This window comes from Lineus longissimus, chromosome 16 (genome assembly GCF_910592395.1).
Source record: "Lineus longissimus chromosome 16, tnLinLong1.2, whole genome shotgun sequence".
Taxonomy (NCBI): domain Eukaryota; kingdom Metazoa; phylum Nemertea; class Pilidiophora; order Heteronemertea; family Lineidae; genus Lineus; species Lineus longissimus.
The window spans coordinates 16,420,936-16,434,244 of record NC_088323.1 but is presented as its reverse complement, the minus strand read 5'-3'; the positions used below and the strand labels follow the sequence as shown (position 1 = coordinate 16,434,244).

The 13,309-nt window shown below is 48.8% G+C and overlaps 1 long non-coding RNA gene across 1 annotated transcript in view; it reads right to left on the bottom strand.

Moving 5' to 3' along the window:
* LOC135500604 (uncharacterized) overlaps positions 1-474 on the bottom strand; it is a 45,584-nt gene extending 45,110 nt beyond the window's left edge. The window contains exon 1 of the long non-coding RNA XR_010449487.1: positions 329-474. This is a non-coding gene — a long non-coding RNA (uncharacterized LOC135500604). The remainder of the gene's footprint in view (positions 1-328) is intronic.
* Between the last annotated feature and the right edge of the window lie 12,835 nt (positions 475-13,309).

The following is a 13,309-nucleotide window of genomic DNA, read 5'->3' as shown; positions in this document are numbered from 1 at the left end:
TTGTATCGTCAATGTATGTCTGAATCTACCAAGAAATAGGCCTTTGACTTTGATATCGGTCCGCGCATGAGTTTTGCAAATAAAACCGATTCAATAACATATTGTCTTTTGAATGATATGAAGTATATAACTTCATCTGAAACTATCAAACCAAAGGTATCATAAAATACTTCCTTTACCAGAATCAGATATACCATAATCATGATCTAGCCAGTTGAAGTGAAATGCTGACAACTTTCCCCAGCCATTTTAGAACTGTTTGGTGTGCAGTGCAATCTTTTCATGAAATGGGAGTAAAGTGCTTTGAACAGGGAAGCACCAGACTTACCTAACTGAGCTGCGTCATCTGCCAGCAATCATCCACTTGTCTTTTTCTGTCATTTCCATTTTCTCCTTTTCGTTCTTCATCCGAATATCCATTGCGTATTTTCACTTGTTAGTCTGTGTCAATGTGGCAAACACAGTTGTTCGATCTTGTCGGTCTGTTTGGATGAAGGATCAGCAATATGGTCAAGAATGCAGGTTAAAACCCATCATGATTTCCTAACATAGCATTGTAAATCTGGAAGACTTTGCTGATTTCTCATCCTCCCATAAATACACCAGGTCAACCTTATCGCCGTCTGCCTTTGAAGGAACTCCCAACACCGTACACATATTTCAACAAACATCCAAGCACGCCTAATAATGTCATCTTATTTCTTTAAAATCAGCGCTTACATTATAGGGCCGTTTAGACGACAGGCGAAAAGACCGCATTCGGATCGAATCTAGATGAATCCGGATTAAAACCACCCAAGGCGATGGTACCTTTTTAGTCCGGATGCAACTACATTGATCCGGATCTTTTTGCGTTTACACGACGAAAAATTAATCCGGATTCGGGACGCATCCGGATTTTTTCGCGTCGTCTAAACGGCCCTTATGTAACCGATTAGTAAGCCATAATAAAGACATTGTATTCGATGGTCGCTCGTCATCTGAATATAGGCCATTCATCATATCAATAGGCCGCTCGTCATCTGAATAGACCCTATGACAAAACACCATTCCCCATTTCGTTTTTTCCACTGTCCATTAACCCCTTCGTTACCGAACTACTTTATAAACTTGCAATGCTTATAGCAGCCGTTCAAGTTTTCTTACTCGAAAATATTTCTCACTAGCTCATGATGACATTGCGGCAAAAACTCATTTGGTTTTGTCAGCAACTTCTTCAGAAATGGCATTTGTGTTATCGTGGCGACTCTTCATAGGAGCAGTTTTCTTATCTTAATACTTGTCTTCACCAAAATCATGTGTAAAAGTAGTTTCAGTAAGAAGGGGAAATTTACCTGCTTCTCGTGTTTTTGCTTACTTTCAAACAATTTCCCGTTGATTAGAAAGAAGCCTGAATTTCAAAGTTGATTATGAGAACAGTTCAAAAAATGTCAGATTTGCTGTTTTGCTGCAGATACAAATGTAGTTGTCAACGAATTGACTGTTGACTCTGAGATCGTCACGGAATGGAGAGTGGTTTCCGACTTGACCATGTTTTGGTTTACCCAAAGAGGTTTTAACACTGACTTGGCCGTGTCAAAACCTCCCTGGTTTATCATAACTATATGTCTATTGTCTTTAGCGTTCATTTTTTTCTAGCTGATCCTTTGACCGAAAGTGGAGTCGGCCGGCCAAAACTATAGGCCTATTGCAAACACAACAATCATGGCAATGTTCTGACCCGCGAGTTCGGACAATTGCTAATTGGTGACAAAAACACCTGTGACCAAGGATAATCCGAGGCTATTTATTTCAAAAATCTTTTACTTTTACAAATAAACAAGTGTTTTTGGTGACCCATGTTAATCGAGGAATGGCCCTCCCGCTGGGGCGCACGTGCACCGACGCAGCAGACGTGACCGACAACAATAAAGTTTTGTTCCGCGAGCGCCGTGTGTCGGCCTCATGCACCGCACGTGTTCGACAAGCTTCTTCTCCAAACCGCCGACGTTCTCGACAATCAAGACTGATACTGTACGGGGCATTACACTAATCTAATTGTAAAATCCAGTTCTTAAGGCATGTTTATGAGAATTAGCGTCCCATTTATAATTTGTACTTGAGATGCTGCCCGGAGCTTTCGAAGAACAGGTCGGTCGCCATATTTGAGATGGTATACTGTTCGCCTGGGCTGTTCGCCGCCACCACTAACCACAAACATCTTCCATTCACGCGCTGGCGAGTCTGTGATATTTGTCGATAAAAGACAGGGTGATGACACCGGTGGTGATGAGATATTTATAGTGTCAGACCGGAAATATCCCCGGCGACCTTAAAAAAAACAAAAAGCAATCTGCAGGATAGGCGCCCGGTCCACCTATCCAACTTGCATATCGCAAAAGAAAATGGCCACCACAGGACGTTACAATAAAGCCTCGTCCGACGAACGAGTCCAACCTACTCCGAACGCAGTAGACCTGACTGGACCTGTCGCCCAGTAAAGACGATCATAATGATGAAATGGACGGGGGGACGGTGCGACCAAAAACAAGAAACATGAATCCGTTGGCTTAGAGAAAGGCGTTCTGATACACTGACAATTTAACCAGCACCACGACCGAGACTAAATCGCCTCCCTGGGGGTTACAAACCGGTTTTGGGAGGTGTAAACGCGGTTGTATGACAACGCCCTTCACAGCGCGAGATCGATAGAGTAGAAGTGGCGCCATTCAAGAATGTAACGGAGTTTCTATAATATCAGTGACTTTCGCGGCGCACCAAGTTGACCCATAAATCCCAGACACCTGTTCGGCTGAACACTTTTATTTTCTAAGAATCCCATGGTGTCCGAACCGTTTTTCATCTCGTTTTCATTGAGTTATAATGTGATTAACGCGATGGGGAACCGCCCAAGATATTGGCAGGGTGGACCGGGTCAATAGGTGGGGAAGGAGGACGGGTCTGTCGCCATGGTGTGCGGGTAAGACTGGGTCAATAGGTGGGGAAGGAGGACGGGTCTGTCGCCATGGTGTGCGGGTAAGACCGGGTCGATAGGTGGGGAAGGAGGACGGGTCTATCGCCATGGTGTGCGGGTAAGACTGGGTCAATAGTTGGGAAAGGAGGACGGGTCTGTCGCCATGGTGTGCGGGTAAGACTGGGTCAATAGGGGGGAAGGAGGACGGGTCTGTCGTCATGGTGTGCGGGTAAGACTGGGTCAATAGGTGGGGAAGGAGGACGGGTCTGTCGCCATGGTGTGCGGGTAAGACCGGGTCAATAGGTGGGGAAGGAGGACGGGTCTGTCGCCATGGTGTGCGGGTAAGACTGGGTCAATAGGTGGGGAAGGAGGACGGGTCTGTCGCCATGGTGTGCGGGTAAGACTGGGTCAATAGGTGGGGAAGGAGGACGGGTCTGTCGCCATGGTGTGCGGGTAAGACTGGGTCAATAGTTGGGGAAGGAGGACGGGTCTGTCGCCATGGTGTGCGGGTAAGACTGGGCCAATAGGTGGGGAAGGAGGACGGGTCTGTCGCCATGGTGTGCGGGTAAGACTGGGTCAATAGGTGGGGAAGGAGGACGGGTCTGTCGCCATGGTGTGCGGGTAAGACTGGGTCAATAGTTGGGGAAGGAGGACGGGTCTGTCGCCATGGTGTGCGGGTAAGACTGGGTCAATAGGTGGGGAAGGAGGACGGGTCTGTCGCCATGGTGTGCGGGTAAGACTGGGTCAATAGGTGGGGAAGGAGGACGGGTCTGTCGCCATGGTGTGCGGGTAAGACCGGGTCAATAGGTGGGGAAGGAGGACGGGTCTGTCGCCATGGTGTGCGGGTAAGACTGGGTCAATAGTTGGGGAAGGAGGACGGGTCTGTCGCCATGGTGTGCGGGTAAGACTGGGTCAATAGGTGGGGAAGGAGGACGGGTCTGTCGCCATGGTGTGCGGGTAAGACTGGGTCAATAGGTGGGGAAGGAGGACGGGTCTGTCGCCATGGTGTGCGGGTAAGACTAGGTCAATAGTTGGGGAAGGAGGACGGGTCTGTCGCCATGGTGTGCGGGTAAGACTGGGTCAATAGTTGGGGAAGGAGGACGGGTCTGTCGCCATGGTGTGCGGGTAAGACTGGGTCAATAGGTGGGGAAGGAGGACGGGTCTGTCGCCATGGTGTGCGGGTAAGACTGGGTCAATAGGTGGGGAAGGAGGACGGGTATGTCGCCATGGTGTGCGGGTAAGACTGGGTCAATAGGTGGGGAACGAGGACGGGTCTGTCGCCATGGTGTGCGGGTAAGACTGGGTCAATAGTTGGGGAAGGAGGACGGGTCTGTCGCCATGGTGTGCGGGTAAGACTGGGCAAATAGGTGGGGAAGGAGGACGGGTCTGTCGCCATGGTGTGCGGGTAAGACTGGGTCAATAGGTGGGGAAGGAGGACGGGTCTGTCGCCATGGTGTGCGGGTAAGACTGGGTCAATAGTTGGGGAAGGAGGACGGGTCTGTCGCCATGGTGTGCGGGTAAGACTGGGTCAATAGGTGGGGAAGGAGGACGGGTCTGTCGCCATGGTGTGCGGGTAAGACTGGGTCAATAGGTGGGGAAGGAGGACGGGTCTGTCGCCATGGTGTGCGGGTAAGACCGGGTCAATAGGTGGGGAAGGAGGACGGGTCTGTCGCCATGGTGTGCGGGTAAGACTGGGTCAATAGTTGGGGAAGGAGGACGGGTCTGTCGCCATGGTGTGCGGGTAAGACTGGGTCAATAGGTGGGGAAGGAGGACGGGTCTGTCGCCATGGTGTGCGGGTAAGACTGGGTCAATAGGTGGGGAAGGAGGACGGGTCTGTCGCCATGGTGTGCGGGTAAGACTGGGTCAATAGTTGGGGAAGGAGGACGGGTCTGTCGCCATGGTGTGCGGGTAAGACTGGGTCAATAGTTTGGGAAGGAGGACGGGTCTGTCGCCATGGTGTGCGGGTAAGACTGGGTCAATAGGTGGGGAAGGAGGACGGGTCTGTCGCCATGGTGTGCGGGTAAGACTGGGTCAATAGGTGGGGAAGGAGGACGGGTATGTCGCCATGGTGTGCGGGTAAGACTGGGTCAATAGGTGGGGAACGAGGACGGGTCTGTCGCCATGGTGTGCGGGTAAGACTGGGTCAATAGGTGGGGAAGGAGGACGGGTCTGTCGCCATGGTGTTCAGGTAAGACTGGGTCAATAGTTGGGGAAGGAGGACGGGTCTGTCGCCATGGTGTGCGGGTAAGACTGGGTCAATAGGTGGGGAAGGAGGACGGGTCTGTCGCCATGGTGTGCGGGTAAGACTGGGTCAATAGTTGGGGAAGGAGGACGGGTCTGTCTCCATGGTGTGCGGATAAGACTGGGTCAATAGGTGGGGAAGGAGGACGGGTCTGTCGCCATGGTGTGCGGGTAAGACTGGGTCAATAGGTGGGGAAGGAGGACGGGTCTGTCGCCATGGTGTGCGGGTAAGACTGGGTCATCAGGTGGGGAAGGAGGACGGGTCTGTCGCCATGGTGTGCGGGTAAGACTGGGTCAATAGGTGGGGAAGGAGGACGGGTCTGTCGCCATGGTGTTTGGGTAAGACTGGGTCAATAGTTGGGGAAGGAGGACGGGTCTGTCGCCATGGTGTGCGGGTAAGACTGGGTCAATAGGTGGGGAAGGAGGACGGGTCTGTCGCCATGGTGTTCGGGTAAGACTGGGTCAATAGTTGGGGAAGGAGGACGGGTCTGTCGCCATGGTGTGCGGGTAAGACTGGGTCAATAGGTGGGGAAGGAGGACGGGTCTGTCGCCATGGTGTGCGGGTAAGACTGGGTCAATAGGTGGGGAAGGAGGACGGGTCTGTCGCCATGGTGTGCGGGTAAGACTGGGTCAATAGGTGGGGAAGGAGGACGGGTCTGTCGCCATGGTGTGCGGGTAAGACTGGGTCAATAGGTGGGGAAGGAGGACGGGTCTGTCGCCATGGTGTGCGGGTAAGACTGGGTCAATAGGTGGGGAAGGAGGACGGGTCTGTCGCCATGGTGTGCGGGTAAGGTGCATGCTTATGATGCAGAGAACATTGGGGATTGGCGCTATTCGCCAACCGACCTTGGAGTGTATCATGCTACCGAAATATTCATCAACTGAATATTTGTTCAGAACTTCAAAATTGACCTTTCCTTCCTACCTAAAAAATACCTAAAAGGATGGCGTCATTATCTTTGTGGACGTTTTATATTAATTTGCGGGTTTCCCAATAACCTCGACTCGCGAAAATGAAAATCTCAAAAAGAAATTTTATTGGAATAAAAACCGAAGTTTTGTGCGCACTCCATGTCATGGTACATTGGTGAAAATGATTGTATTTTCCTGCATTGATGTATACAAAATGTCAAAAGAGGCACGATCATTCTTCGCTTTACAGCATATATGAGCAATTCAAGTCTTTTTTATATAAAATGGGATGGACGAGGTTTATGGTATGGGTAACATCTATAACCCAATATTGGACTCGGGTACCTAAGTCATTATTTTCAATAAAAAGCAATCGAGTGCCAACAATGACAAGCGTCCCTCATTTGGTTCATGCGGGCAGGTGGCGCTGACCCCTTGATAAGTCACGTCCCAGGCGCCAAAACAATGCACTGACCATTGTCAAGGAAACAAGGGAGACCATTTATAAGTCCATCAGCAGAGGCGCCCAGGCACATTGTGAGAATCAGGTCCTTCAAAAGGTCACTAAACTATCATTCTGATTGTACGTATATGAAAATGATAAACTGAATGTGCTTTGTATGCATGGTTTATCTGCCCTGTCGTGAAAGGATGGCGTTGCCTTCCCTTTCACCACCTTCTGTGGTTGTGCAGCGGGATAGGATTGATGTTGTCAGTCAAGGCTCGCGTGACCATACCGAGGGGGGGGGGGCGAGCTGGCCCTCACATTGTGTTCACAGTATTCCAGTGTAGCTTGTCTGCAAATATGCAGGTTTGCCTACATTTGAGGTCCGTTCTGTTTCAATTCGGTAACTTTTGCAGATACTCGTACCATGGATACAGTGTGACAAGATACATCTAGTGGTTGGCCAATTGTCTCATAAAGGAAGATGTATATCACAAGGAATTTAGGTCGAATGATGATATTGTGACCGGGTAACATAGGACAATGATCATCGGTTGACCGATACATATCGAGCCACATGCACGCACTTTCGCATGAGGGTGGGTGGAGGTAGAACAGCTCCGCACATCCACTCACAAAATTGGCCAAAAATCAGCGGTCGGAGACCTGCTCGTCTCGAATAATGAAAGAACATCTTCTAAATTGATGTTGCCTCGGACTGCCAGGGATGCGACTACACTCTTTGTCCCCTTAACTGCAACTCATTTCAATTCAATTAACGCAGCATAAAAGGCCGTCATAATGGGTAATTTGTTTTGAATTAATAGGCCAAGGAAAGACCAGTCAAATATTGTCCTGATCGCGGCGCCATTGATGTCAAGCGCCAGCTGGAGATATGCTTGTACTCTCTAACCTGTGACATCGACAGCATTCGATGACAGATTGAGACCATGTTCTACGCTTCAAAAAATACATTAGAAAACAATCTGTAAACAGCGGTACCTTTCATCCCCCGATTTTTGCCTTTTTTTCTCTCGAATCCACCTGTTAGCCAAGCCAATTAACTCTAAAAAAAGACTGAGATATCTCATCGGAGAAATTCCTTTTGCTTTCAGTTTCACGGCAATATTGCGAATTCTGGCCGACATTCCAGGGTGCCCCTTTGAAGTGTTAGTCATCAATCGATGAACAAGGTGTGCCTATTGTCCGATGACAGATTGAGCCGCTTCGCGATATGGAGCAATGACCTACAAAACCATATCTTACAGCGCCATCACCAGATCATTCAAAAACTTTCGCCGCCTGAAGATTCCCTCGCGATGGACTACAACAACAAACTTCAATGCCTCTATATTTTTTGTTAAATCGTTTTGATTCGCACTTGTTGGGTTCAAATATCATTGAAATATGCTTTTATTTCTTAAAAACCCACGAAAAATGGTGTATTGCAGCAAAAAATAAGACTGTCTGGTGTGTTTTCATGTTGATATCTTACACCGGTTCTGAAATAACATACTTTTTCTGGTTGAACAACAACCTTGGATAATTCCCATTTGTGGTGACTTTTGACACTGTCCCACTGTGGGAACAAGGCTACCCTCACAAGGAAGGTTAGAGTTGTTCATGTGGACAGCAAGATTTGAGACAACCCTGCGCAACCTTATTGAAATCGGTGTGATATTTTAGGAGATATCACAATAGGTGTTGATATTAATATGAGCTAGACCGTACAAGTATATCATTTTCTGGTCCGGAAAGTAGCGACAGAAACCAAACTTTTTTAATGAAAGTGAATGGCGGCGCCTTTGACCGTGAATAAAGGATATCCGAACGGCGATGATGGATGCTGGCAGAACTTTATGTCTAGAAAAAGGCCCTTTTCGTGACTGCATCTGTGATCTTCAGCGGAGATACTTCCTTTCGCAACTGACTCTATTCTGTCTAATCCACCTGTTCGACCAGCTCATCAAGTCAACTCTATAACATATGACCTCAACCCATTGTGTTTGTCTATTCGAAGCAATGGCGGTGCCTTTGATATGTGCCGCCTGCTAGCGATTTTTTTTCCTGAACCTTTGGGGCACTAGTGTACATTTGTACAGGGACTTTCAGCCAATCAGATTTCGACAAATACATGATGTCAGAAGTCTTAGAAACCTTAGAGCAGTTGGTAGAGCGCTCGTCAGAAATGGTAGAATACGATGTTCGATCCAAAGGTCGCGAGTTCGAATCCGGTTGTGGACAACATTTTTTGCTCTTTATATTTTTTTTATATTGCGTTTCTTTTTCCTTGTTATTTAGATTTTAGATATTTGAGTCATGCTGCCTGCAACATACAGAAAGGACAATAACAATAGCCCATCTCCAAGATCCAAGGGATTGTCCTTCAGATATCATATTGAGTATGAATATACAATGAGACTTGTCTCATGTGAATGGTCTTCCTCCAGTAGGAATATGTTTCTCTGCAATGAGACTTGTCTTTCGATACTGCCTCATGTGTATGGTCTTCCTCCTCCTCTGAAACTGTATGCTTCAAATTTGAGTAACAAGCACAAAAGAATACAAGCAAAGATATTTGCTTGTATTAGATATTTCTAGATATTTTTATCAGGATTTGTATGATTTATTGCAACAGTGAAACATACTATTACTTCTAAGTTTCATGATGACACCCGCCCCGATGACGACACAGATTTATTGGGTTTTGATTGGCTGAGAACCTGTGTACAAATGTACACTGTACTGCCCGAAAGGTTCAGGAAAAAAAATCGCCGCCTGCTAAAGAACATCAAATACTCGGTTAGAACCACTCAGGTGTAATTTACAGAGGGTCAGCCAACCATGGACGTCCATATACGTCAGTACGGAGTTGACCAGTCTCGCAATACTATTCACGAAGACGATTTCTTTGTATTCGTTGATTACGAAGAATTACAAAGAAAGTCACCCTCCGACGTCCGACTCGATGAGTCGCCCCTCCATACAGAAAAACGACACATCGACAGTCTTTTGCCATTCGCCGGACACTGTCTGGGTCAATATTGTCCCGGGAGAATAAACCGTGATGTGATGTTCTTGTTCAGGTGTGCTGCTCGTGTTCTCCGCATCCACCTGTTAAACCAGCTAATTAACCATCTAATATAGCTCGCTGTATCCCATTGTTTGTAAAATTAAATTCTCGCTAGTGCTGTGTTCAACTGTCACGGGATTAATGACCGGGCAATAAATTATGCGGCGCCCATTCCCCGTCAAACAAAGATCACAGGCGAGAATGTAGAGACATGGCCTCGGAACGCGCACGCGCGTGATGCGTAATTTGTAATCCATTGATTTCGTGGGGACATTTTTATCATTGTTAAGTGGGAGGCCATGATTAATCACCAGCACGCTTTCAGTCAACAAGGTGGGTCAACAGCTCCCTGAGTGTTCGTATCATCGAAAACTCGTTTTTATCTTCAGGTGTAATAGAGAAAGGCAGTCGAGGTTCATGTCGCTTTTCCCGCCATGATCGATTCGGACCGAAGTGCCGGAGTGCGCCGGTCGTTGGTCTCGATTTCGTCTCCGCGCGAAGACGATCTCGAGAAAAAGCGTCTTATTTTACTTTCATTGTATTTGAATTGCACACGCGGCGCGGCGCGATCTGTCAACTTAATGTTACTTCATAAAACGACACACAGCAAACTCACTGCAGTGCAGGGTGTTTGGTGTGTAATGGGATACGCTCACTAATGCCGGACTCATGGTTTTATTGGGGCTTGGTCTGGGCTGTCCGGAAACAGAAAGTATAATAGGTCATCACCTCCTAGATTTCAATTAAAACAGAATTTTGCTAGTTTCAATGCAAAACGCTCCGAATGATGAAATGCCAAATCGAAGCACAAAATTGAATTAGTTTCAAACAAAATCGGATGGCATTATCTCAAGAAATACCCAAATGAGTGTTTTTGCTTTCAATTATCATGGTACAAATAAGATACCCAGAATGTATCTAATTGATAGTGATAACTGGTCCCCTCCAACCCGTTCGTGAATTCAAATGGCGGTGCCCCCTTTAACGCAATGTGTCCACCATATTTATCTGCTGCTAAATGTGAGTTGAGGTTTGATCATGAAGCTAACGTGACTTTCTGTTAGCCTCATTTTTTAGAAGAAAGCAAGGGGTGGAAACCGGAGGTAGAGATGCGCGTTAGAAAGTGAGATTGGCTGCGACAGGTTCTGGTCGCGACCCCCATGGATCTCTAACGAGCCACGAAATAACGGTTAAAGGAAGAATGGCATGTTATGAATGAGGGATGCGCGCGGGTTAGCGCGACCGTGACCGGACATAGTCTTGACTCCAAGCACCCAGACTAAACAACTTTTGACGGCGTTCAATCGCGTGGCCCGTCCGCCCTTGCGGTTTTGAAATCCTATTTCTATGGCCCACCCTCTTATACAATGCATGCAGCTGCATGCACAATACCAAACGAGAAAGCGGCCCTTTTGCGCAGAGGTATTGAATTGATCATAGATCATTGACACGCTCGCTACCTGCTCAAAAGCATCATACTATACCAGATACACCTGGGTCACTTGTCAAAATGAAGAGCTTTTTACCGGAGCGTGTCCTATGTTTTTGTGTATATTTTTCACTCTGTTTCCATTCAGTGAAAATGAAACTCTACTGGTTAAAAAACACTTTCCGGCCGGCGTTTGCTTGTTTGTCGCCGGCGTTCGTCGTCAAGATATTAATGACGAACCTTTGTTGCCTTCAGAATTAAAAGAAGAGTTATTCTGAATCAAAATATTGTGAACCTGAGAGAAATTGACCGTGAAAACGTTGCCGTTATCTGGTGAATGCGTTGGCGCAGGCCACCCGCTGCGACATCCTAGTAGGATTTAGTTGAGAATGTCCTCGAGCTGATTCTAACCACGCATCGTCCTCGGCGCATTGGCGTCAACAGCACGAAATGGCCGTCACTGAAACATCTCCGGATGGTAATTGGTCGTTAAAACAACACTGACCAAATATTGATGGCATGATCATCAGATAAAGAAAGAGGCAGATCGAGAGTGCTTTTGGTGAAAACTACAGGAGATTATTCCCTTGGTTTGTGATGCTATCAAAAATTACTAGGGCGAATTTCTTGAAACTAGAATGACTTGAGGAACCTCTCAGCCTGGTGGTTAACACCTCTGGCTACCACGCAATAGGGCCTGTGTTCGATCCCATGGAGAACCCAGAGCCTAGTGGTTAACACTGCTGGCTACCACACAATTGGGCCCGGGTACGTTCCCGGGGAGAACCCAGAGCCTAGTGGTTAACACTGCTGGCTACCACACAATTGGGCCCGGGTACGTTCCCGGGGAGAACCAAGAGCCTAGTGGTTAACACTGCTCGCTACCACGCAATAGGGCCCGGGTACGTTCCCGGGGAGAACCGAGAGCCTAGTGGTTAACACTGCTCGCTACCACGCAATAGGGCCCGGGTACGTTCCCGGGGAGAACCAAGAGCCTAGTGGTTAACACTGCTCGCTACCACGCAATAGGGCCCGGGTACGTTCCCGGGGAGAACCAAGAGCCTAGTGGTTAACACTGCTCGCTACCACGCAATAGGGCCCGGGTACGTTCCCGGGGAGAACCGAGAGCCTAGTGGTTAACACTGCTCGCTACCACGCAATAGGGCCCGGGTACGTTCCCGGGGAGAACCAAGAGCCTAGTGGTTAACACTGCTCGCTACCACGCAATAGGGCCCGGGTACGTTCCCGGGGAGAACCCAGAGCCTAGTGGTTAACACTGCTCGCTACCACGCAATAGGGCCCGGGTACGTTCCCGGGGAGAACCGAGAGCCTAGTGGTTAACACTGCTGGTTACCACGCAATAGGGCCCGGGTACGTTCCCGGGGAGAACCCAGAGCCTAGTGGTTAACACTGCTGGTTACCACGCAATAGGGCCCGGGTACGTTCCCGGGGAGAACCCAGAGCCTAGTGGTTAACACTGCTGGTTACCACGCAATAGGGCCCGGGTACGTTCCCGGGGAGAACCAAGAGCCTAGTGGTTAACACTGCTGGTTACCACGCAATAGGGCCCGGGTACGTTCCCGGGGAGAACCCAGAGCCTAGTGGTTAACACTGCTGGTTACCACGCAATAGGGCCCGGGTACGTTCCCGGGGAGAACCAAGAGCCTAGTGGTTAACACTGCTGGTTACCACGCAATAGGGCCCGGGTACGTTCCCGGGGAGAACCAAGAGCCTAGTGGTTAACACTGCTCGCTACCACGCAATAGGGCCCGGGTACGTTCCCGGGGAGAACCCAGAGCCTAGTGGTTAACACTGCTCGCTACCACGCAATAGGGCCCGGGTACGTTCCCGGGGAGAACCGAGAGCCTAGTGGTTAACACTGCTGGCGACCACGCAATAGGGCCTGGGTACGTTCCCGGGGAGAACCAAGAGCCAAGTGGTTAACACTGCTGGTTACCACGCGTTAGGACCCGGGTACGTTCCTGGGGAGAATCAAGAGTCTAGTGGTTAACACTGCTGGTTACCACGCGTTAGGACCCAGGTTCGATCCCGGAGAGAACCCAGAGCCTAGTGGTTAACACTTCTGGTTACCACGCGTTAGGACCCGGGTACGTTCCCGGGGAGAATCAAGAGTCTAGTGGTTAACACTGCTGGTTACCACGCGTTAGGACCCAGGTTCGATCCCGGAGAGAACCCAGAGCCTAGTGGTTAACACTTCTGGTTACCACGCGTTAGGACCCGGGTACGTTCCCGGG